The sequence below is a fragment of the Nicotiana tomentosiformis genome, chromosome 5, assembly GCF_000390325.3.
Source record: "Nicotiana tomentosiformis chromosome 5, ASM39032v3, whole genome shotgun sequence".
Classification (NCBI taxonomy): domain Eukaryota; kingdom Viridiplantae; phylum Streptophyta; class Magnoliopsida; order Solanales; family Solanaceae; genus Nicotiana; species Nicotiana tomentosiformis.
This window is the reverse complement of record NC_090816.1, coordinates 87243937-87260297: the sequence shown is the minus strand read 5'-3', so window position 1 is coordinate 87260297 and position 16361 is coordinate 87243937. Positions and strand designations below refer to the sequence as shown.

The 16361-nt window shown below is 39.6% G+C and overlaps 1 long non-coding RNA gene across 2 annotated transcripts in view; it reads right to left on the bottom strand.

The window, feature by feature from the left end:
• The window catches only part of LOC138891563 (uncharacterized), a 36812-nt gene extending 22770 nt beyond the window's left edge, over window positions 1-14042 (bottom strand). For both annotated transcript variants that reach the window (XR_011407920.1, XR_011407919.1), the window contains exon 1: window positions 13738-14042. This is a non-coding gene — a long non-coding RNA (uncharacterized lncRNA). The remainder of the gene's footprint in view (window positions 1-13737) is intronic.
• Between the last annotated feature and the right edge of the window lie 2319 nt (window positions 14043-16361).

Below are 16361 nucleotides of genomic sequence, written 5' to 3'. Positions count from 1 at the left end.
TATATATATAATAGATACTGGTACTCCGTGTAGCCGTACTATCTCTTTAATATATAACTTCGCATAATATTCGGATGTATATGTAGATCTCACCGGTAGGAAATGGGCTGATTTCGTGAGCCTGTCGACTATCACCTATATAGAATCAAACTTATGATCTGAATGAGGAAAATCTGTGACAAAGTCCATGTTTATCGCCTCCCATTTCCATATCAAGATCTTTATAGTCTGTATTAGCCCTCCGGGCTTCTAGTACTCTACCTTCACTTGCTGGCAACTAGGACACTGGCGACAAACTCAGCAATGTTTTTCTTCATATCATTCCACCAGTACACATCCTTAATGTCATGATACATCTTCGTCAACCCAGGATGAATGGAGTACCACGAGTAATGTGCCTCGGACATAATCCTTCCTCGTAGCCCTACTACATATGGGACACACAGACGACCCTTGTATCTGAGAACCCCATCTTCCTTGAGCTCTAACAGAGGCTTTTTCTACTGCGGAACTTTCTCTCTCAACTCGACCAACTCTAGGTCCTCGTACTACCTTTCCTTTACTTCAGCTATGAGAGATGATTTTGTAGTGTTTTGGAGTACAACTCCACCATCGTCATAATCTAATAATTGAACCCCCAAACAAGCCAATTGATGAGGCTCTCTAGCTAATTCTCTTTTCTCAGCTTCTACATGTGCTAAGCTACCCATAGATCGATGACTTAAGGCATCTTCTACAACATTAGTTGTACCTAGATGGTAGAGAACGTTAACGTCATAATCTTTCAATAACTCTAGCTATCACCTTTGTCACAAATTCAACTCTTTTTTCTTGAAGATATATTGCAGGATCTTATGATCTATAAATACATCCACATGAACACCATATAAATAATGCTGCCATATCTTAAGTGCATGGACAACCGCAGCTAGCTCGAGGTTGTGGGACGAATAATTCCTCTTGTGCTTCCTCAACTACCTTGAAGCGTACGCAACTACTTTCCCATGTTGCATCAGGACATATCCTAACCCGACACCTGAGGCATCACAATACACGGCATAACCCTCTAGACCCTCTAGAAGTGTTAGAACTGATGCTGAGTTCAACCTGTTCTTAAGCTCTTGGAAACTCCACTCGCAAGCCTCTATCCACTGAAACTTAGTAGCTTTCTATGTCAGCTTCGTCAATTGTGCCGAAAGGGAATAAAACCCCTCTACGAACCTCTGGTAGTATCATGCTAAGCCTATAAAGCAACGAACCTTTGTCAGAGTGGTAGGCCTAAGCCAGGATTTCACGGCCTCAATCTTCTGAGTATCTACCTTTATACCATCATCGGATACAGTATGCCCCAAAAATGCTATAGACTTCAACCAGAACTCACATTTAGAAAACTTAGCATACAACTTACGATCACGGAGGGTTTGGAGTACCGCTCGCAGGTGGTCCGCATGCTCCTCCTCTGAATGTAAATAAACTAGAATATCATCAATAAATATTATCACGAACAGATCTACAAATGGCCGGAATACGCTATTCATCAAGTCCATAAATACGACGGGTGCATTTGTCAACTCGAAGGACATAACAAGGAACTCGAAGTGGCCATATCAGATCTTGAAGGCTGTCTTTAGAATATCTTTGTCCCAAACTTTGACCAGGTGGTTCCCTGACCTCAAATCTATCTTTTGAAAAGAATCTTGCCCCCTGCAACTGATTAAACAAGTCATCGATCCTTGGAAGTGGATATTTATTCTTAACAGTTACCTTGTCCAGCTGCCTATAATCGATACACATCCTCAGCGAGCCATCTTTCTTTCCCACAAACAGTACTGGTGCACCCCAAGGTGAGGTACTAGGCCTGATGAAACCTTTCTCCAGCAAATCTTTTAACTGCTCCTTCAACTCCTTCAATTCAGTAGGTGTCATTCTATACAGAGGGATGGATATTGGTTGAGTTCCCAGAAGCAAATCGATGCTAAAATTAATCTCTCACTCTGGAGGAATACCTGGAAGCTCATCTAGAAACACATTTGCATACTCTCTAACTACTATAATAGATTAAAGTATAGGTATCTCAGCATATGCATCTCTAACTCGCACAATATGATAAATGCACCCTTTTGCGATCATTTTCCTCGCCTTCAGATATGAAATAAACCTACCTCTGGGTGTCGCTGTATTACCTACCCATTCAAGGACTGGCTCACCCGAAAAATGAAATCTGGCTACCTTTTCTCGACAATCAACTATGGCATAGAAAGCTGCCAACCATTCCATGCCCATGATAGCATCAAAATCCATCATCTCTAGCTCAACTAGATTGGCTGAGGTCTGATGACTACAAACTATCACCGTACAACCTCAGTAAACCCGTCTAGCAATAATCCGTTCTCTAACCAGTGTAGATACCGCAAAAGGATCACTTAGTATTTCAGGCACTATACCAACTTGCACGCAGCCAGATTACATACTATATATGCCACACATGGCCAATGTCCATAAATAGCAACACTTGGCCTCACACGGTCGTCAATCATAAATATTGAAAGGCAAAAATAAGAGATTACTTGATGACCTATTGGCTTGAATAGAGCTGTGATGAAGTATCCCATCTCGAGCCATATCTTCAGTTTGACTTCATTTATTCCTCCGCTTCCCATGTCATCTCTTCCACATTCTTGCTTCTCCATTAAACTTTTATGGAGGCTACCTCCTTATTTCGTAGCTTGCAAATTTGTCGGTGTAGGATGGAAATTGGAACTTCCTCGTATGATAAGTCCTCCGTGATCTGTACAGCATCAGTGGGCACTACTCGAGTAGGATCGCCAATGCACTTTTATAGCATAGATATGTGAAAAACCATATGGACAGACTCCAATTCCGATGGCAAATCTAACTCATAAGCTACTCGGGCCATTCTTCGAATAATCCTACAAGGCCCAATATACCGTGGGATAAGCTTGCCTTTCTTTCCAAACCTCATCACGCCCTTCATAGGCACCTTTAATAATACCCAGTCATCAACCCCAAACTCTTAGTCTCGTCACCGCACGTCAGAATATGACTTCTGATGACTATGAGTTGGCAGCAGTCGCTCCTAGATAAGCTTTACTTTATCTACGGCCTGCTGAACCAAGTCTGGCCCATGTAACCCAGATTCTCCAACATCGAACCACTCTATAGGAGATCTACACTTATGCCCATACAAAGCCTCGTACGGAGTCATCTGGATATTGGAGTGGTAATTGTTATTATATGCAAACTCGATAAGAGGTAGATGTTCATCCCAACTTCTTTTAAAATCCAACATATATGCTTGTAACATATCCTCGAGCATTTGAATTGTGCGCTTGGCTTGTTCATTAGTATGTGGATGAAAAGTTGTGCTGAGATTCACCTGAGTCCCTAGACCTCTCTGAAATGACCTCCAAAAATGTGTTGTAAACTGGGCCCCACAGTTATATATATAATAGATACTGGTACTCCGTGTAGCCGTACTATCTCTTTAATATATAACTTCGCATAATATTCGGATGTATATGTAGATCTCACCGGTAGGAAATGGGCTGATTTCGTGAGCCTGTCGACTATCACCTATATAGAATCAAACTTATGATCTGAATGAGGAAAATCTGTGACAAAGTCCATGTTTATCGCCTCCCATTTCCATATCAAGATCTTTATAGTCTGTATTAGCCCTCCGGGCTTCTAGTACTCTACCTTCACTTGCTGGCAACTAGGACACTGGCGACAAACTCAGCAATGTTTTTCTTCATATCATTCCACCAGTACACATCCTTAATGTCATGATACATCTTCGTCAACCCAGGATGAATGGAGTACCACGAGTAATGTGCCTCGGACATAATCCTTCCTCGTAGCCCTACTACATATGGGACACACAGACGACCCTTGTATCTGAGAACCCCATCTTCCTTGAGCTCTAACAGAGGCTTTTTCTACTGCGGAACTTTCTCTCTCAACTCGACCAACTCTAGGTCCTCGTACTACCTTTCCTTTACTTCAGCTATGAGAGATGATTTTGTAGTGTTTTGGAGTACAACTCCACCATCGTCATAATCTAATAATTGAACCCCCAAACAAGCCAATTGATGAGGCTCTCTAGCTAATTCTCTTTTCTCAGCTTCTACATGTGCTAAGCTACCCATAGATCGACGACTTAAGGCATCTTCTACAACATTAGTTGTACCTAGATGGTAGAGAACGTTAACGTCATAATCTTTCAATAACTCTAGCTATCACCTTTGTCACAAATTCAACTCTTTTTTCTTGAAGATATATTGCAGGATCTTATGATCTATAAATACATCCACATGAACACCATATAAATAATGCTGCCATATCTTAAGTGCATGGACAACCACAGCTAGCTCGAGGTTGTGGGACGAATAATTCCTCTTGTGCTTCCTCAACTACCTTGAAGCGTACGCAACTACTTTCCCATGTTGCATCAGGACATATCCTAACCCGACACCTGAGGCATCACAATACACGGCATAACCCTCTAGACCCTCTAGAAGTGTTAGAACTGATGCTGAGTTCAACCTGTTCTTAAGCTCTTGGAAACTCCACTCGCAAGCCTCTATCCACTGAAACTTAGTAGCTTTCTATGTCAGCTTCGTCAATTATGCCGAAAGGGAATAAAACCCCTCTACGAACCTCTGGTAGTATCATGCTAAGCCTATAAAGCAACGAACCTTTGTCAGAGTGGTAGGCCTAAGCCAGGATTTCACGGCCTCAATCTTCTGAGTATCTACCTTTATACCATCATCGGATACAGTATGCCCCAAAAATGCTATAGACTTCAACCAGAACTCACATTTAGAAAACTTAGCATACAACTTACGATCACGGAGGGTTTGGAGTACCGCTCGCAGGTGGTCCGCATGCTCCTCCTCTGAATGTAAATAAACTAGAATATCATCAATAAATATTATCACGAACAGATCTACAAATGGCCGGAATACGCTATTCATCAAGTCCATAAATACGACGGGTGCATTTGTCAACTCGAAGGACATAACAAGGAACTCGAAGTGGCCATATCAGATCTTGAAGGCTGTCTTTAGAATATCTTTGTCCCAAACTTTGACCAGGTGGTTCCCTGACCTCAAATCTATCTTTTGAAAAGAATCTTGCCCCCTGCAACTGATTAAACAAGTCATCGATCCTTGGAAGTGGATATTTATTCTTAACAGTTACCTTGTCCAGCTGCCTATAATCGATACACATCCTCAGCGAGCCATCTTTCTTTCCCACAAACAGTACTGGTGCACCCCAAGGTGAGGTACTAGGCCTGATGAAACCTTTCTCCAGCAAATCTTTTAACTGCTCCTTCAACTCCTTCAATTCAGTAGATGTCATTCTATACAGAGGGATGGATATTGGTTGAGTTCCCAGAAGCAAATCGATGCTAAAATTAATCTCTCACTCTGGAGGAATACCTGGAAGCTCATCTAGAAACACATTTGCATACTCTCTAACTACTATAATAGATTAAAGTATAGGTATCTCAGCATATGCATCTCTAACTCGCACAATATGATAAATGCACCCTTTTGCGATCATTTTCCTCGCCTTCAGATATGAAATAAACCTACCTCTGGGTGTCGCTGTATTACCTACCCATTCAAGGACTGGCTCACCCGAAAAATGAAATCTGGCTACCTTTTCTCGACAATCAACTATGGCATAGAAAGCTGCCAACCATTCCATGCCCATGATAGCATCAAAATCCATCATCTCTAGCTCAACTAGATTGGCTGAGGTCTGATGACTACAAACTATCACCGTACAACCTCAGTAAACCCGTCTAGCAATAATCCGTTCTCTGACCAGTGTAGATACCGCAAAAGGATCACTTAGTATTTCAGGCACTATACCAAACTTCCCCGCGACAAATGGGGTAATATACGCTAAAGTAGATCATGGATCTATCAAGGCATAATCATCGTGAGAGCAAACAGTCAATATACCTATCATAATGTCTGGTGAAGACTCCTGGACCTGTCGACCCACTAAAGCATAGATACAGTTCATATTACCGCCTGAACTGGAACCTCTACCTCTTCCTCGACCTCTACTAGCTGAAGACTGAGACTAGCGCCCTGAAGGATACACGAACATAGATGATCCTGTTGTTGAAATCGTTGGTTGTGCCATACCCCCAGAATCTCTATTTGGGCAATATCGCATCATATGCCCCAAACACCCACATGTATAACAAGTGTCGGAACCTGCTCGGCATTGGCCCAAGTGTCCTCTACCACAAAAGTCAAACCGCAGCAGAAATGACCATGTCTGCCCTGAACTTGGATGTCACTGCAAACCCAATGCCCATGAGCTCTCACCTAGTCCTGACTGAGCATAGCGGTCATACCTGTAACCTTGTAACTGAGGCGGTGGAGGCCTAGGTGGTCGTGCGAAGTATTGGGGGCTATAACAATCCTGAGACTGCTCCTGAGACCTGGCAAATCTCATCCCCTTACGCTGCCTTTGCTCACTCCTCTCTGTACCCTACTACTGACACCTGCCCCTTTCTATATACTGGGCGAATGCCTGAATCCGAGAGATATCCATATTATCCTGCAATGCAGCGGTATCACATGCCTCGGTCAACTCTAGGGCCAACCCTACTATAAACATATGGATCTTATCCTGCATAGTAGCAACTATGGATGGAGCATATTTGGCCAATGAGTCAAAATGGAGACTATACTCTCGAACGCTCATATTGCCCTGCTTGAGGTCTAGAAAGTGATCGACTCGAGCCTATCAGACCTCCTACAGTAAGTACTGGTCAAGGAAGGCATCTAAAAAATTCTCCCAAATAGCTGGATGTGCATCATGTCCCCTGGACCTCTCCCATCCCTCGTACCAAAGGACGGCTATATCTCGGAGTCAAAAAGCTGCCAGATCAACTGCCTCTTTCTCTGTGGCATGCATAACCTGATAGATCCTATGAAGCTGATCTACGAAATCCTGCGGGTCCTCCCTCTGATCTGTCCCCGTAAACTATGGGGGACTCAAGGCAATAAACACTCGGACCCTTGAACTCCTAGACCCCTTAGAAGATCATGCACTAGTTGATGCCCTAGCTTGTTGATGGGTAGCTACCAACTATGTCAACAAATGCACCGCACTCCTTAAGTCCTGATCTGGTGGAGGTGGAAGGGGATTAGATGTGTAGTATCCCTAGGAATCTCCTCAGGTGGTGGAGGAGCCGGTAATGGCTGAGTAGGGGTCTCGCACTGGGCCTAAGACTGGGCCCCATCTACTGAGGGTACCCTGCTGGTTCCCTCACCAACTATTGTATCTCTCCTCTGACTAGCCGTAGTCTTCCTAGTCACTGTTATCTCTATTTGCAAACACCAACACATAAGTTTAACTCAAATTTCCTATAACTCCGTTCTACAGCACGATTTAGATTTGAAAGAAGGGTAACCAACTCCTAAATGCCATGTAGTTCCCCGCTTATATAATGTGGTGCACAACACATCTATAAACGAGACCCTACTGGACACGGCTTGTAGACTCCCTAGGATAGAACTGCTCTGATACCAAGTTTGTCATGTCCCAAACCTTGGGGGGGAGGGGGGAGAGCGGAACCCGGTGCCTGACTTAACCGAGCATACCAACTTGAGACTGAGGGACTCTGAACATACAATGTCATACTTTGCCCATAGGGCCACATTTCAAGACAATTTGTGAAACAAATTACAAAACTAAATGGAAACTAGCTCTGACTGAATAAAGCTGGGCCAACAGGGCCGTCATAACTACTACAACTGACAACCAACAAAAATATACATATCATGCCAACAAGCCCAACATACTGCACTGAATGATAGGATATGTCTACAAGACTCTACTGTTGGATGTACTGTGGTCGAAACAAGGCCTGACCTACCCATAATATATATACATACATACACAATATGTACTCAAAACCCTAGATTTGACAACTTCGAAGGACGTGGAGCTTACCGATCAAGCTGAGCATGTACAACACCTACGGAGGAGGTCTACCAATATGTCTATCTGAACCCGCATGCATGAAATGCAGCGTCCCCAGGAAAGGGACGTCAGTACGAAATAATGTAGTGACTATGTAAGGCAATAGAATAGCTGAAAGCTGAAACTGAACTGATAATATAAAAACAAAAAGTAACTGGAAGTCAAAGATGATCTGGAGATATACTTACCTGCTGATACTGACTCAACTCTCTTAATATAGTAAGTAAAATAGTTGCCCGGTCCTATAAGGCTCGGTACGTGTAATTGCCCGGCCGTAGTAGGCACGCTCATAGGTGCTCGGCCATACTAGGCTTGGTATCTCGTCATTCTGGGCTCGCTCATAGGTTCACCGCCATAGTAGGCTCGGTATATAACTTACCATATGATCAGAGGTTGCCCAATAGGGGCCTGCCCACCAATTATTGCTCGATTGTGGTAAAAATACTGTAATAATGTGTGTGTGTATGTATATATATATATATATATATATATATATATATATATATATATATATATATATATATATATATATATCCTCTTCTCTATTGACTGGAAGAAGATAATATTTAACTGAATATAAAGTCCCGATAAGGAAGAATACTGTAACTTATGAGACTAGGAGAATGTACATAAATTCAAGAATACGAACTTCTTTTTATGTCTCGTTATCAAACACATGTAGTTACTGGATTATGCCTAAATGAAGAAAAGGTTAAGCCTTAACATACCTTATCACAATCTTTCCAATAACCACGTTGAACTCATCTCTTCGCACCTTAATCTACAACAGCGATAGTAATACTATCATTATGTTACGAAAGGTACAACTATCGCACAACGAACGACAAACTTATTTTATATTAAACGGGCAACATCTTCTCTATGATATTTACTTCCTCCCAATTCGAGATAACACCAACAATACAAGAACACAACAATAACAACATATATACATTATTTTCCAACCTTATATACACCACAAAATACTACGAAACAGCCCAACACACACCAATCTCTTCATACACAAAATGACCACCGTAGTAGTGTCAAACAACCCGAAAATGTTATGACGAATGACCAGCCCATCACCCTGCATTTATGTGGTGTTTCTCCACACCCTTTATCCTCCAAAACGCCCTAAAATATTAGCAAAACACGCAATCCAACAACCCACAAGACAGTCCACTACAAGTTGAATAACTCGAACTCACGGCTTCCGATCACCGTCCCGTGAGTTCTTACAATTATAGAACGACTTTCCATACATTTATAGCAGAAAAATTGGATGAAAGAGAGCACTATACTTACCTTATTTGTTAAATATCTTATATCCTATCTTGGTTCTTCAAACCCTAGGTTTTCCTCCAACTAGAACAGGAAAAGAATAGAAAATCAATTAGGGTTTGTGTTCAATTATTTGGGAGAATTTTTGTAGGGGCTTATCTCTGGTTATTTTGCTATATAATGAGTGTAATATTTGCAGGAGATAAGCCCTTAAAAGGGCTCTTTTGCCTACCCGAAATAGCCCCTTTTTGGAAATATTTAGTCCTCTCATTTAAGCAAGTAGGTGACACACCTACTTGTCACCTATCAGTCTGCACAGTCTCGCAAAAATGCATATCTCTCTCTACTCCGATGTCGTATTGATAACTTTAATGCGTTATAAAATAGAATCATAGATCTTCAATTTTACGGGTGTTTCCTCCGTAACTCTAAGTATATTGGGAGAAAATCGCAGTGACATTTGACCAAAATTTCAGTAAAACTTATTAACGTAACTTGTGATGACTTTCATCGACTTTTGTTCCACAACTCGCTTGACCTCAAAACATAGCACATGACTATCATAAGACTAAAATAAATCATAACATAACCCTCTTATCATGTTAAGAACCCTAGTCTCACCCCAAAGGTACGGGTTATAACATTCCCAACTTGTCGACTTTCGACGAAAAATTATTTTCTTCCATTTCTTTAGCTTCTGAACCTTCCAACCCTCTTTTTACTTGTTATTCATGATCTTCAATATTTTTAACCTCCGAGGTAACATGATAACTTACTTTATATACTTTTAAATATGATCTCATTTTTGGTCTTACGTTAGTTTGCTTACGATGCACTTTTACGTACGAAAATATGGGGTGTAACAGCCACACATCCCTGAGGGTCTGTGGAACTCTCTCTCTCAAAGACAGATCAGAGAACTGAGTCCAAGTAAGTGGAGCTGCGTCAACTGGCCTACTCCACTCATAAGCCTGCCACTATCTATATGCTGACCATGTCAGCTGGAAAGTAGTAAGATCAACCCCGCTCACCTTAACTATGCCCATCGTGAGCAGAATACGGTGACACTGATCTAAAAAACCATGCGCATCCTCATAAGTTTTGCCACTGAAAGTTGGAGGATCATACTTCTTGAACTTCTCTAACCTCTTCTGCTCTGCCTTTGACGTTGCTGGCCTGACCTCATATTAGAAAACTAAGTCCAAGTAAGTGGAGTTGCGTCAACTGGCCTACTCTCCTCATAAGCCTACCATCATCTATATGCTGACCTCGTCAGCTGGAAAGCAGTAAGTTCAACCCCCACTCACCTCAACTATGCCCATCGTGAGTAGAATATGGCGAGACTTATCTAGAAAACCCTATGCTTGCTCAGAAGTTGCGCCACTAAAAGTAGGAGGATCATACTTCTTAAACCTCTCTAACCTCTTCTACTCCACCTTTGACGTTGTTGGCCTGACCTCAAGCTGAACTACGACCACTGGTTGTACCGGCATAACACATAAAACCTGATCAACATGAGCCCGCTGCTCTAGAATACGGGCGGCGGGAGTCTGAGCTCCTCCCCCAGCCTATGAATTAGTTGGTGTAACTGGGATCAATCCCGCCTGAGCCAATGTACCAAACATGCTTAGGAAGTGCGCTAAAGTCTCCTGAAGTCCATGGGTAGTAACAGGCATCTCAGGTGCCTGCTCCCCGATCGGAGCTACTGGTGGCTCCTCGGCTGCTGCTTTGGCAGGTGCTCTAGTTGTAGCACGTGCCCCTCCTTAACTTCTACCTTAGCCCTGGTCTCTCGTGGCTCTAACAGGGGTCGCGGGTGTCTACTCAGCTAATCCAGTAGCATGTGTCCTCACCATCTGTGAGAGAATAGAAATACAAAAGCTCAACTCTGAAATCAATAAATCTGCACGATAGGAATGAAAGAAGTGGAATTTATTAATAGTTCCATTGCCTCTCGAAAATAAGTATAGACGTCTATGTACTGATCCACAAGACTCTACTAAACTTGCTCGTGACTCATAGATCTATGAACCTAGAGCGTTGATACCAACTTGTTACGATCCAAAATCCCTTCTTAATGATCGTGATGGCACCTAGTCTCTAAAACTATGTAAGCTGATCACTTACAACAATTAAACAATTTAAACATGATATAATGAACACAGGGTTTAATATAAATATTTTCAAGGGCAAACACCAAAAACCGTGCCACCATCATGGAGACACTGCGCCACTTCAGCTATCAATCTGGACAAATGGTCAATACCCTAAAGTCCAAAGTTGTCTTCTCCTCAAACTACCAACATGATACAATAGATAGCTTAGTTTTGGATATTAAGGCCAACACTTCTTTTGGGAAATATTTAGGTTTTCCAATCTTTCATAAGAGGCCAACTAATAGGGACTTCCAGTTCATCATTGATAGTATGCAAGCTAAGCTAGCTGGCTGGAAAACTAACTTTTTGAACATGGCTGGGAGAAATACCTTAGCCAAGTCCTCTCTAGGGTGAATCCCTAGTCATGTCATGCAATACATGAAGTTACCTGCCTAGGTGTGCGACCAAATTGAGAAGATTCAAAGGAATTTCATCTGGGGTACTACGATTATTAAGAAAAAGAAGCACCTGATCAAGTGGGACATCATTACTAAGCCTAGAGATGCAGGGGGCCTTGGAGTGCATAAAGTTGACCTTAGGAACACTTCCATCCATGCAAGCCTAGCATGGAGGATGTATAACAACCCTAATGCATTTTGGGCTAGGGTGTTATTTCATAGGCACCGCACTAGAAATCACCACAACATGCACATTGCCTCTAGAACTTGGACAATTATTAGGAATGGGTGAAAAGTGAGCAGGGAAGCCAATAGGTGAATAATGCATAAAGGTGATAGAATCAACCTATATAATGACAGATGGATTCAAAACTTAGAACCCCTTAGAGCCTTGGTTAGTGGCCCCATTAATAGGGGAGAGAAAAATAGAACTCTGGCCACCTGTCTCCTTAATGACCATTGGAATCCTAAGAGTCTTTCTTTCAAGCTGCCCGACAGTGTGATTTCTAGCTTTAACTCCACCATTTCGAATGCTAATCCTCTTAGAATAGATAAAATGACGTGGAACAAAACCTGTAATGGGCTATTCTCTGCCAAGTCTTCTTACTCCATGGTCCTTGAGCAATCTGTTAAACTGTGCCACAATCCAGAAAGGGAATTCAACTGGATTTGGTCAAAAAAATGTGCCAAACAAAATCAAATACTTCTTATGGTTGTTGACCCATGACAGACTTCCTTTTAGCAAACACCTGCATTACAGGGGGATCAATCTGAACCCTAGTTGCTTCTTTTATAACAAACAGGAGGAATCCATTGAGCATGTCATAGTCAATTGTAGACAATACCAAACTATTTTGGGATAACCTAGCCCACATGAGCCTCAATAACCATAATATCAAACTTCAGTTATCTCCTCAAATGGAGTGAGTTGATTCCATTCTGCTTATGGGAGATTTGGCTCACTAGAAACAACAATTGTTTCAATGAGAAAAGAGAGCCAGTTGTAAGAATGCCATAACTAGAGTTGTTAAATTCATTCATATGGCTGGAGGATGCACTGACATACCCACCATCGTCTTACAAATCAAGTGGCATCCTCCCAGGAGAGGCCACTATAAACTCAACACAGACAGTGCCACTCTCCAAAAGGGGTTTATAGGAGGATTAAGAGGAGTAATATAAAATATCAGTAGGGATTGGGTGATGGAATTCATGGAAAAAATAAATTACACCAACACTCTCCACTCTTAACTAACAACTATCATGCAGGGACTAAGAATGGCAGTCTCAAACAATTTCATACCCTTGAAAGTTAACATAGATTGAACTGAGGTAATACACTGTATCAATAAAGGCAACCTGATTTATGAAACTATTATATGTGAATGCAGGTCACTCCTAGCAGCACTGGGGCATCCTTAAGTAAATCACATCTACAGAGAAGCCAATAAGGTAGCAGACAAGCTGGCCAAGGAAGCAAGCAAGATGACAGAAACAACAACAAACTCTTTGATAGTTCCTCCGGTGTTTGCCAATGAAGCAATATGGGCAGACAACCTAGGAACTATGTTTGAAAAAAATAAGGGGCTGTAATATTTCTAATGTAGAAATAGACTACACGTTTTATGTGCAGGTTGATATCTCTCTATATGCTTCTGTTGTAACTAACATCCAAGTCACTGAAGTTTTAAAGTTTAAAACTTTAGTAACTTTTAAAGATGTATGAACTACAAAGCAAAGCAAAATAATTATAATTTAAAATTTTCAACAATCAAAAGTAAAGTAATAACGAGACAACAACAATATAACAAAATGACCAAAAGAGTTTTCGTTTAAATATGTCTGATTTGGATACTGTAGAATACCTTTTCAAGAAGATGAAGATCTGCTCTCAACCTCTCTCTTGTTTACCATAGTTAAACAAGTACCATAAGAGGGGAGCCATAAAAGGTAAGCAGGTCATTGATTGATTGAGAAAATGATGGATTGAAGTCATCTAGGATTTTGTGGGATTAGGGTTCTCGAGATGAGAGAGGTGAGAAGAGGAGAGAATGGAGGCGGCGGCAGAGAGGTAATGTGGTTTTGGGTTTGAAAGGGGTTTATAAGAAAGGGAGTCGGTGCTTGAGGAACGTTGGATTGAGGATGGAAAACGTCTATGATCAAAAGGGTAATTAGGTCGGTTTGGGGGGTCAACTGGGTTTGGTCGATGGTTATGGCTAGTTTATGTTAGGCTGGGTTATTGGGATATGGTCTATTGGCCCAAATTAGTCTGAATTTCAGCCTTTGTTGGGTTGATTTTCAAAATATATGTAATTAAATAAAAATTAATTTTATAAAAAATTAAATAAATATATAAAATTTTATTTTATAAAAATAAATACTTAAAATAGTAAACTAAGTTTATAAAAATAGGAAAATATTATTTTGACAAAAAAAATATAATAAATATAATTAATTATGGAGAACATAAGCTATTATTGTAAATAACACAGAAATGATATAAGTACAAAATTATAAAAAATGCTATAAAAATATCATAAAATGCATAAAAATGGTATAAATGTAAGTAAAATATTTTTACCAATTAATAAATTATAAATAATTTTAAAAATAATAAATAAATTAATCATTATTTACAAAAATGTTGAAATCAATCGATTATTTATAAAAATACTCATAGAATATATAAGAAAATTATTTGTATATCAATCTACCATAATATCAAATTTAAAATGCTATGAAGTAATAATAAATTATAAATTACTATTTAAAACATGTAATAGGGCAATAACACAAGAAAATACCATATAACTAGTATTTAAAATCCTCTTCCCATATTTTCATATAGTTATTGATACATTTGGACAGTATTGTGCTATTGAAATATCTTCTTGTATTCATTATTGAGCTCATGACTATGTACTGCCTGATTTTGAGAATTTGGTATTATATATCACTATATTGGTTATCGTTGGAGTGTTATTATGCTATTTCAGACATTATATCTTATTTTATTGTTGAAATCTTTAATGCATGTTGGCTTACATAGTCTTAGAGGTTAGATGCCATCACGACCTTTGGTGGGATTTTTGGGTCGTGACAAAACCATGAATCCGAGCTTGTTTGCTCAAAAGTCAAACTTTGGTCAACTCTTCCAACTTAAAGCTTTCAAATTAAGAATTACTCTTCCAAACTACTTTCGAACCTCTTGAAAATAAAAAATTCAACCATACTCGCAAGTCATAATGCGTCATATGAGTCTACTCAAGGTATCAAATCATAAAATGATATGCTAGAACTCAAAACGACCGATTGGGTCGCTACTATGTCTCACATCTTCCCCTTAATTTATTTAAACTCCTTGTAATTTTCATATTTATAGACCTTTAAAAGTTATGCAAATACTTAGTTAGATAATTTAAATACGCTAATAGTTAATAGTTTAAAACTGAAATTATTAATATGGTGCACTTCTACTTAAACTCATTTAAAATCGAGTGCTACAGTCATCATGTAATTAAGTATAATTTTACTTTGAATAAGATAAGGGGGTAAAGGGACGCCCCCAAGGCTTAAGTGTATAAATGACTTTTTCAAAATAAGTGTAGGAGATAAAACGTGTATTTTTCATATGTAAGTATGTAAAGATACAAAAATTATTACTCTCCTGCAATTTATCCTGCATGGATAAATAATCTGACATACCCTCAAATTTACCAAGATATTTTATTTCGGAACCTCATCTTTGCCTATTACCTATTGAGCACCTCTTCTTGCTATCATTATACCTATTGAACACATATTTGACAGCTTCAAACGAGCCAAGTTGTGTGCGGGGCGGCTCAATGATATTTGTGGCCTAAAGACAAACTTCAATAGGGGGCCCTAAGATTTTTGTTGTAGAAGAAAACTCATAATTTTATTTAAAATTTATTTTTCTAGCTTTTTGAGATGCGAAATTATTAATAATTTATTTGTAATTGATTTCTTCTAATAATTCTTTTTCAATTGATAATATAGCTAATTCATTTAATCTATCTTGAGACATTATTGATCTTAAGTAAGATTTTATTAATTTTAATTTTGAAAAACTTCTTTCCGCTGAGGCAACTGTTACAGGAATTGTTAACATTATTCTATAAGCAATATAAGCATTTGGAAAAGAATCAAGTCTTTTTATATGATTAAGTATATCGATTAGATTATCATCTTCTACGTGTATTATTTCCCTTAAAACTTTTAATTCATAAAATAAGTCTAAACCATCAATATCAGAGTTACTATTATGTTTCAAAGAACATTCAAGGTTAAGACAATTTTTATTTAAGTTGTGATCATCTAGAGATCTCAATGTTTTGCCACTAAATAGGAAACCAAAAATATTTTCATACGCTTCAAATTGCTCAAATCTAATTTGAAGTGAAAAAATAGCTTGGTCTACTATGTATAAGAAGTAATCAACTCTAAAAGATTCTTCAAGAGATTTTGT